The sequence below is a fragment of the Rhipicephalus sanguineus genome, chromosome 7, assembly GCF_013339695.2.
Source record: "Rhipicephalus sanguineus isolate Rsan-2018 chromosome 7, BIME_Rsan_1.4, whole genome shotgun sequence".
NCBI lineage: Eukaryota > Metazoa > Arthropoda > Arachnida > Ixodida > Ixodidae > Rhipicephalus > Rhipicephalus sanguineus.
Genome location: NC_051182.1, coordinates 27,136,897 through 27,146,937, shown reverse-complemented (window position 1 = coordinate 27,146,937; position 10,041 = coordinate 27,136,897). Strand labels below are relative to the sequence as shown.

The 10,041-nt window shown below is 40.3% G+C and overlaps 1 long non-coding RNA gene across 1 annotated transcript; it reads left to right on the top strand.

Moving 5' to 3' along the window:
• Positions 1 to 2,605: 2,605 nt before the first annotated feature.
• LOC125759258 (uncharacterized) lies at positions 2,606 to 9,747 on the top strand. The gene is made up of 3 exons (XR_007416830.1): positions 2,606 to 2,652; positions 4,972 to 5,072; positions 9,591 to 9,747. It is a non-coding gene; the product is annotated as an uncharacterized LOC125759258 (long non-coding RNA).
• The last annotated feature ends 294 nt before the right edge of the window (positions 9,748 to 10,041 follow it).

The window sequence follows — 10,041 nt, the reverse complement described above, 5'->3', positions numbered from 1 at the left end:
GTTATAAAGTTTTGGTAATTAGCTCGCTTGCACGCACTGCTCTACGCTAATATTTGCTGAAAGGGACAACATTTTTGTCAGGCTCACCATTGTCATGCGTTTTATGCATTTCTCTGACAGATTACTTGGAGTACGCCGTGAAACCGAAGCTTCAACATCCTTTCGTTCGCACGAGCTCTGAAGGAATAATCATCAGCCACCGTGTGAATCGTGAATCGTACAGTGGGAGAATATAGTGTATTTAGGGATGTTTTCTTTAGGCGTGCATTTTATTTGTCATTATGTAACGTGACCCTCAAAAGCGTTAGGTTAGCATTCTTGGACATTGCTTATCATCTTTCAAGCAATAGATAACATAGATTTGCTAAAATGCAATTTCTGCAGCATGACATTGTATTTTTTTCAGTTGGTTTGCCCCATTTTTATCCTTTATGCACGTCACCTAATTTGACAAGCCGTACTTTCAGCTGAATTTTCAATTGCTTTTAGCACTATATGTGCGTCCGTGTATTGAAGTCCCACCTCTCATCGCTAATAATAGCTTGTGAAGAACAACGCTTGTCTTGAATTAGCCATTATCAGAGCTCTTCCTCCCTCCTCAAAGGGCAAGGTGCTGCTGGCACACCTGGTTCGGCTTTTCTTAACCTTTTTTTTTTTGAATGCTGAAGTTTTTTGCAACGTACTGCAGGTAGCAACAGCAGTGCCTCGACAAACAGTGGAGTGCTGACCATGCAGTCCAGAAGGTGGCTGAGGCAAGTATGCTATAGGAGGTGCTTATTCAGGCAGAAGAAATAAGCATCTGTAGCCAACGTAAAGGTAATGTACAAAGTCCATTTAATGAAGAAGAATCTTGTTTTGAGCTAGTCATGTCGAAGGGAAACAATGAGCGCTAGATAAATGAGATGGAAATGCAGAGTAACAATGTTATGTATGCCAGCCACCAACTTAAGTTTATTCATGCAAAAGGGGTTATTTCCAACTGGTTCATTTAGGGGAAGAGCCCACAGTTTCCACGAATGGGCATACCTGGTAGCCGTTTGCACAACCTGTTACTGTGTTTTCGCACTCATTATTATGTGCACTTACTCTTGTGACGTTCCACCAAGGTGAAATTACTTCACATAAACAGCAGCGAGAGGCTCTTGCTAGCCAGTTCAATTAAGACAGCGTTACCGTAGCTTTTAGTTCCAGTAAACCAGCTAAGCTGTATAGAAGAGCGTACTTCATGTTTGTCACCATGGACAGTGCATTTTGCCTGGGAACGTGGCTTAGTTTTGCAAAGGAAAATGTTGCCTTTCTGTAAAACGTGGTACTGGGAAATGGCATTGTGCCAAAATATTAAGGTTTATGACTTTTGCAGCACGCGTTTTTGTACAGGTGTTAGCGTTTTCATAAATGCAATGCATGGTGCTTGAAGAATATAGCGGCCCACTTTAAAATTTAACTTCATGATTTCAGTATCTGGGACAGACTTTACTGTATACGATTTGTTTCTGGAAAGCTTCAACCTATCTTGCAATTCTTCAAGGCCAATACTGAATTTGCTGTGTACATTTGGCTGCACATTCTCATCACTTATGCTAAACAACAGGCTTGAGTGATGTGTGGAATTCCTGTCACTCAATTTTATTGATTACCTCGGACGATCTACTCTGCTTCCCACAGTTATTGGGTGCTTTGTGTGCATGTGCTATGCATGCTAGAAATGAAAACAGGGAATGCAGCTGGCAGCATCAACGAGTACAATGCCCATAGGCTATTATGAGGTGCGAAATGTTGCCACTGCTAGAATTTACATTATGTGTGCATGGTACAGCTGATTGTGTAATTTAGCACTTTCCAGCTACTTACGCAGTTGGAGCAGATGTCGATCATGTTTATTGTGGTATGGCACGGCCACCAAGTTCGTGCATTCTGCATACCAGGAAACCTGACACGAAGCAACGTATTGCTGTGATGGCAGCTAAGTGAGAACGAATGAGTTTGTCTTCTCTGTACATTTGTCAATATCATTACACAGGCTTGTTAAGTGCATTCAAGCGGCTTTAGCAATGCACTTGCAGCTACAGAGCCAGTAAAGGCAGCCAATTTCATCATCACAGTTCACTCTGCAAATCCCACTTCCATAAAGGGCATTGTTTTGTGATAGCTTAAGGTCAAAACTTGCTCAATTAAACACTTCTTGGTGTCTGACATTACATGAATTATGATAATGTTATATCTCATGTGAAATTATGCCATTGTTTTTTTTTTCATATTCTTACTTTGCATACACACTTTACGACTGCACCCTCCCCAACCGAATCTTACTAGTGCTACATTCTGTTATGGGTGAAAACAATTATGAACTAAAACCAGGCCAAGGAAAGCAGTATGATGCCCTGTAATGTAGGAGGATGCCGCTATTGCAGTGTTTAGTCTAGAGCTGAATTTAATGAGAAAGGGCAGCAATGTAGGTCATCTGTGGATATTTGCAGACCATAATTGTGTTGTGGTCATTTTGTTATCGCAGGAAGCATCTTCAAAAAGCAGTGCTACAAGGATGTGAGCAGCAGTTTACCTTCAACGAAAGGGTCAAATCATGGAAGCCAACGTGCCTGATGCTTCTGGCCTACACAAACATGCAGCCACCATAGTAAAGTTCTTGCAAAGGTGTGAGACATCCCTATGCTGCATGGATGGCATGTTAATTGCCTGTTTTTATAGCTTATAGTAATATGTCTACAAGTGTACTTCCGTCTAGTGTATATTTACATTCTCTTAAAGGGCCAGTCAGCAAGCTCCGACTTCTTTTTTTACACCTCCCAAACAAGCTCGCTAATTCGTACAGAGGGCCGCAGGAATCACATGTGTCCGAATGTCAGACACTCCACTTCTAAAAACAATAACCGCACCTCCTCTTCAGCGCTTGACCAGTCCTCTTTGCTAGCGAAGTGGTGTAATGTTGCCTATGAGCAACATTAAGTAACGCTGACTGTTGAATAGTCCTCTGCAATACGAAACGGCATTTTGGCTTTGTGATGATGCAGTATCTGTGGTTGTCACAAGAGTTGCGAATTGGTTTATCTCGCCAGTGCTTTTACTGTGCTTCCTCACCGCACCGCTCTGGCACAGTGGCACATCGAGGAAGCCCTCTTCAGGACGGTCAGGCTGAGCGAGAAACTGAAACCAGCTGGAATGTTCGTTCTATCCCCTGTGGCTTCATTATTACACCACTTAATGAAAAAATTCATGTGACAACATGTTCACGTTGTACAAGCGTGCAGTTGTCACAAATTTTAGACTCCGGGGTTGTTTAGGGGCCCTTTAGCCTTAAATTATGAATGGTAAATTCACACGTCACGTGGTTTTCTTGCTTTATTTTTTGCAATGCTGATTTTTAAAATAGCATGTCAGCTTCTGTGAGTGGTAATTTATACATTTATCATACAAAACATCCTGCTATATTCAACAAGTGTTATTATAGATTTTTCATGGCACCAGAGCCACCTGCTTTTGCCGTGTGGCAGCTACATGGAGTTCATTGCTATGCTGCTTTGTTTAACTGATATCTTTCAATCAATGCGTTTCACAGTCCAGGGTGTTTGGTGTATTTGCATCTTGATGTGTTTAATATCAACAGTGATAGGATTTGTTTCTGTCTTCTAGTGTTACTTTGCAGCTATTTAACTGTGGTTTCAGGGGCATATCTAGACAGGAACATCAATTCTGCTAAGCTTTGGTTCGAAAAGAGACGCTGAACAGGAGTTCCTTAGGTGCATGCCCTGAGCACCAGCCCTTTGGATTACAGAAATATCTAAACTGCATAATGTCTGCAGCTCCTTGCTTAATTGCATGTCTTTCTTCAACCTACAGCTCTTTCCATAATCCTTAATATTAACCTACATTACCAAGTGAACATCCCCCGCGGCAATACAGTGGTTATAATGGTCAGCTGCTGATCTGAACTGTGCTGGTTCGATCCTTGATGGAGTGGTTGCACTTTCGGTGGAGGTGCAAATCCTAGAGGTTCCTGTGCTTTTAATTTCACGTTTACATACAGAACCCCATTGTTATTACATCATGCAAGTGGACAGAGTGGTAATTCTAGATTGTACACATATTTAGTATAACAGACAGCTGAGCTGGTTGGTAGGTATTCATGTTAAAAAGGCAGGGCATGCAAACATGGACACAAGAGAGAAACCAAGACCCACTAACGCCAACTGGAAAGGTGGACAGTGGCACAAAATAAGTAGACACAGAAACTTATCTGTGCATGCCCAGGCAAGAGGCGATACCTATCAATCTGGCACGCGCGATAGTCTACGTGAGAGATAATGCTCAAGCATTTGATTTCTTCTTTATGCTAGTTAATCGACGGTTGGCTCTCTTGTGCACTGCCATTATCGATATGCCAGGCCTCGACAATTGGACGCATTTCTTCATTCATGTGCTTGTACAAAACTGCATTCATCGAATTTTGGCGTGCATTTACGCTCTCAACAATGTAAAGGTAGATTAGGTGATGAGCCTCCAGTTAGTGATCTCAGTGTTTTAGGTGTCTTGACACTGTTGTGTCCGTGTTTGCATGCCCCATCTTTTTAAAATGTATTCATATAGTGCGTAAGAGAAATAGGTTATCTAGCGAGTTATTTGGAAAGTAAGTTTAGGGCGAACACCAATATAGCAGTGTAAATTAAATTTAAGCGATGAATGCATCGGGCTGGATTAGGAAACAATATAATGGCGAAATATAGCCGTTTGCTCTTTGCTTATACTTGTCTCAGTTTCTTGTCTCGTATGCTTTGACAATGACCAGGTGTCGTGTTGGATGCTACCTATTGGTTATGAGCTATACATAGACAAAGCAGAGGCTGTTTGGATGCTTTCTAAACAGCTACCTCATGGGGAGAGAAAAGTTCATTTGGGTTATGTGAGGCATGCTAAAAAAAAGTCGACTTTTTTCTGATGTTTTTGTTTTCCTGGCAGACATTCTACACGAACTTGCCCAAAGGCGGAAGGAAGGCACGCACAGATGGACGCACAGAAATCATGGGGCTGCCGTAGAAGCTGTGAATGAGCATTAACCTGTGAGTATGTGTCTTAAACATTTTGCTGAAGCCTTTTATTTTGGCTGAACATTCTTATCGATGCTTTGTATTCCCTGATTTGTAGTGAAATATTGTTACAACCCTGTTGCTTTCACAACAGAGCTCTTTAGTCTGGTACAAGGCCCAAAAAGTTCGACCTAGATGACCAAATTGCGGCAGCTAGTTGTTTCCACAATTAATGCATTAGTGTAAAAAACGCAATAGACGGAGCACAAGAAAAAGGAAGACACAAACAGTGCTGTGCTCGTGTGCTCAGTCTTCTGCACTGCTTTGTTTACGCTCTGTCATACCAACACACACAAGCATCCATTTTAGCTTATGTAGTAGTCCAGCTCATACACTTGTAACGTTCTCCAACGGCAGGATTACCGGATATCTGGCTTGTGAAGTCAATCTAAAGTGCATGCCTGTTCGTGTAGACTTGTGTGCATCCACCATTGAGATGGAAATCAGCTGTGTTTAATATTTTAGCCAGTATAGCTCGTGAATGGAATTTGGAGCTGTGACAGCAACACTTTTATAGGGGGTGAGTTACTAAATTATTGTAGACTTGTGTGCATCCACCATTGTGATGGAAATTCAGCTGTGTTTTAATATTTAGCCAGTATAGCTCGTGAATGGAATTTGGAGCTGTGACAGCAACACTTTTAGAGGGGGCGAGTTACTAAATTATTGTGTATTTCTCGATGTTTGCATGTTATAAAACATAGCTGGTTAAAATTAGTCCAGATTTTACGCTATTTCTTAACATATGACCTTCCGTACTGTTCGAAGGCATTGAACCATACGAAATGCTTTGTGCCTTTGTGTGTGTGCCGAAGGTTAGGAGTCATTATACTAGAGATAGATAAAAATAGGTCAGAGGTTAAAGTAAATTTTTCGCAATCAACTTCTTGTGGGCAGTTATTCAGAGCAGGGTTTGAAGTAATTTAGCAATACAGCAGATTAGTGCTTCATTTTAGTGTCTGACAGTGCACACTGTTTTATTTAGTACCTATTTGGGTCATTTCACGCCAGTGTGCCAGGTCGTTTTTTGACTATTTCCAATATTTTGTAAAACTGGTGCTGTTATGTTTCAGTGTGGGAAGTAGTCATTCAAGCGTTATTTTCGGGGAAAGAATTGCATGATGCAGCAAAGACCTTTCAAACTTCGCATGCAGAAATGAAGCTGTGTCAGGCAAATTAATTGACACATGGTTATTGCGTCGAGCTATTACTACAAAGCATTTGTTTCTTTAACATAGTCACCAATCTTTCATGACTATGTAGTCGAATTTATTTTGATTTCAATTTATGCTATTTGCAGTCGTGAGGAAACATTGCAAAATGCACCATTTTTAAGTATATTGTAAAAAAGACTGAATGTTTCATGTGAAATATATTCACAGTATGCGTTCAGTGCATATACCAAGGGTTGAAAATGCTGCTGGCAAAAAGAAGCAAAAATGTCTTCAAATTGGCACTTGGAAGAAGTAGTGTTTGAACCCATATTGCGGGCTCTCTTTCACTGTGTAGCAATCCCAGCTAAAATGTTGCCTACACATCATAGTGTGCTTTCCTCGTGCGATAATTTAGACAAAGTTTTTAAGGTGTAATATTATCTTCAAGCGAAAAATAATTTTTTCAAATGAAAAATAACAAGGCTGTGGGAAGTTTCTTGGAGCTTTGCCTTCACTGCACAGCACATCATTGTTCTTGCATGGTATTTCAGACAGAAGTATTGCTTAAATCTGCAACATTTAGACTTGCACTATATGAGCACAGGGGCACCCGCGTGAATCCTGTGCCAATGTGCTGTGCAGCGAAGGTCAAGGAACGAGACTCTGTGCAGGCTAGGGATTATTCACTTCAGTAAATTTTCCTTGCTTACAAACCAAGCAGTATATATTTTTTAAAATGGAATATAAATTGCCAGCAAAGTATACCACACAATAATGTCTTGGCGACATTTCTGTTTGGAATGCTACATAGCAAAAGCTAAGCTGCAATATGGTCAAAAGCTATTTTTTCCGACTGTTACAGTTTGGGTGGAACGTTTCTGATTATTTTGTTTTTATAGTAGTTTTATGACAAAGTGGATATCTATTTACTTATTTATTTATTACTTGACAATACTGCTGACACCAGTAAGCAGTATTGCAAAGTGGGCTACAGTGATAAGTTACACATAAAATGATCTTGCTAAGCAAAAACAGGAGCATAACATATACAAAACACAAGATAAACCAAGAACATCTATACAACCGTCTTAAGGAAAATGATAAGGGAACAGCACAAAATACAAAGGCAATGAACTTTGGAAATCAACCTTCGGTATTCCATACGAAAGAATTAGTCTTTCTTCTGATAAATGTTAACATTAGAACTTCAGCATTTTGCAGTGTTTCCTTATGCTGAAAAAATGTAACTTGAAATGCAAATTAGTAAACTATTTTAGCCATGAAACACTGCCACCTTCAGATTAAAGAAAGAAATATTCTGCATTAAAACGGGAACAAACAGCGCTGGACACGGGACGAAGAAAGAACAATAGACGAGGGTGCTGTCGCCTTCGTCTACCTTTTTTTCCGTCCCGTGCCCAGCGCTGTTTGTTCCCGTTGTAATCATGTACTAACCAGCCCAGTTAGGTGCTATCCTGAAATATTTTGCTCTAATTGCTCAAAGCAATAACTTTGTATAAGTTATCTTGCATGACGCAGTTTCACATCTGTAGATGGATGGATGCTATTGTGTTTCCCTTTGAAGCGAAGCATTGACATGCAAGTGGCCAAGCTCAATTTTTGAATTGGCTTAATGCCTTTCCTACCTGAATTAAATTTCTTTCCTTAAAAAAAACTTATAATAGGTAGCTTATTTTTCGGCATTGTACAAAAGACCCTGCAAGTTTGTTTTTGGCTGTTCTCGCTGCTTTTCCACTACCAATCCTCCATCCGTCTTTTACTGATTTCTCTTGTGGATGTGTTCATCTTTATCAGCTTTCTCTAAGCCTAGGGCTTCATGAGAGCTAGTTCCCAACACGTACATGGGTGGACATTTTTACATTTATTTAAAAGGTGGTCCATCATTGCCATATCTCTCTCACAATCAGTGCATGTGACGCCTACTTACTGGATCTCACTTTATGACTGCATATTCTAAGACAAGATTAACTCGCTTCAGACATTGCACTAGCTTATCATATGCTTCCCTCCTTACTTCGTCCTTATTCTTGCGATACTCAGAGCTTTTCATTTTTAGTATTTGCTATCCATTAAATCATCTCCACCTCTCTGACATTGCACCTAACGCTTATCGTGCATAAAGTTTAATGCATGCTCTCAGCATCACGAAATTTCGTCCTGGAAATTAGCACTTGACCACAGGTATGATCTTTTTAGCAGCATGATCTTTTTCAACAGCAAAGGAGTTCGTTAAAAAACCACCTTTTATACTTAAAATGGGGATGACTAATTCCATACCTCGTTTATTAAAGTTAACCTCTTTCAATTTCCTTACGCTTGTTCTTTGTGTTGTGCTTGCCTCATGGTTTGCAGTCTTTATGGATCTGGTATATTTAAAGAGTTGAACAGCCGGTCACCTGCTTATGACACTGCAGCTTAAGTATTGCACCCACTATCATTGCCATAGTAGCATTTGGTACAGTAGAGGTTTGTAATGAATGTAACGAGATGTGCAGCTCATGAAATAATTGTTGAACAACGAATGTTGTTGGAGCTAGTGATTCAACAAGAGGACTCCTCTTTAGAGGGGCAACGAATTGCATCAAGGTTGCTGCAACAACTTAGACACATCAATTTGTTGAAACATTGGCTCCAACAACACGCTTTGTTCAATGGTTTGACATTTATTCAAGCCGCCATCTTCAGCTCAACTTTTGTCGCGTTAAGATGTACAGGATATACAACTGTCATGTTGTTTTCTGATAGAATTCAAGAGCTATTGACAGCAAGCCTTGCTTCTCAATTTAATTCTCATCCTTTACGTTTACGCTTTAATCTTTGTCATCTTCAGCCTTATTATATGTGCACTGCAGCAGTAGCCCTTCGCAGTGGTCTACAATTTGCCTCGTCTTGTGCGAGCCGATTCCATTTTATACATGCGAAATTCTTCATTTCTTCACCCACATAACTCTCGGCTTTCTCGGCAGCATTAAGTACGAAAATTGTAACTGTTAAGACTTTTGCTTCAACATCATGACAATAATTGAATAGAATTGGTAATGCACGTAAATAAATACTCTTGCAGTTACAACGTAGTTTGTTTAACCCTGAGTTCTTGTGTACTATAGCAATAAGTCTTCGTGAAATCATGCTGCTTGTTCTTCATATAATTAGAACGAGTCCAGAAATATCTGCAAAATACCGTTTCTGCTTTTTTGATTTCTGAAACAGTGATGCTAAGGGAGGCCATGTGCACATGCACCATGGCAATGTTTAAATGTGTATAAATTCTGAACATTGCTGTTGCTCTAGGTGTTTTCTTTCACTTCCTTTTCAGACGTACAGAAAGGAGCGAAGTGGAGCTGTCCATGGGCCATGCACACAGTTTCATAAGCAGGCTTGCAACACTTTTGACAAATATGTTCCTGAATACATCTGCCAAAGTGGCATTTAAAGAAGCATGTAGTAGTGTACTTCACTGTTTATTTGGCATGAAGCAGGAGGTATGCTTCCGTCATCAGCAAGTTCACACAGTACAGTGCATCTACACATGGCATGCTACCCCCACATCTACCAGCTCGGGATGTGTAGCTTGATTGTAAAATGTTTACTTTGACTTGACACAACAATTATTAACAAAATGACATGAAAGTTTTGCCACCTATGCAGGCGACATTCTCAGTATACGCTGCCAAATATAAGCGGAGTTTGACCAGTCCATTAGTCGCACATTTCCTTGTAAACATCTCGTAGAGGGCTGCTGTTGTTGTTGCAAGCCAATGCGCCGT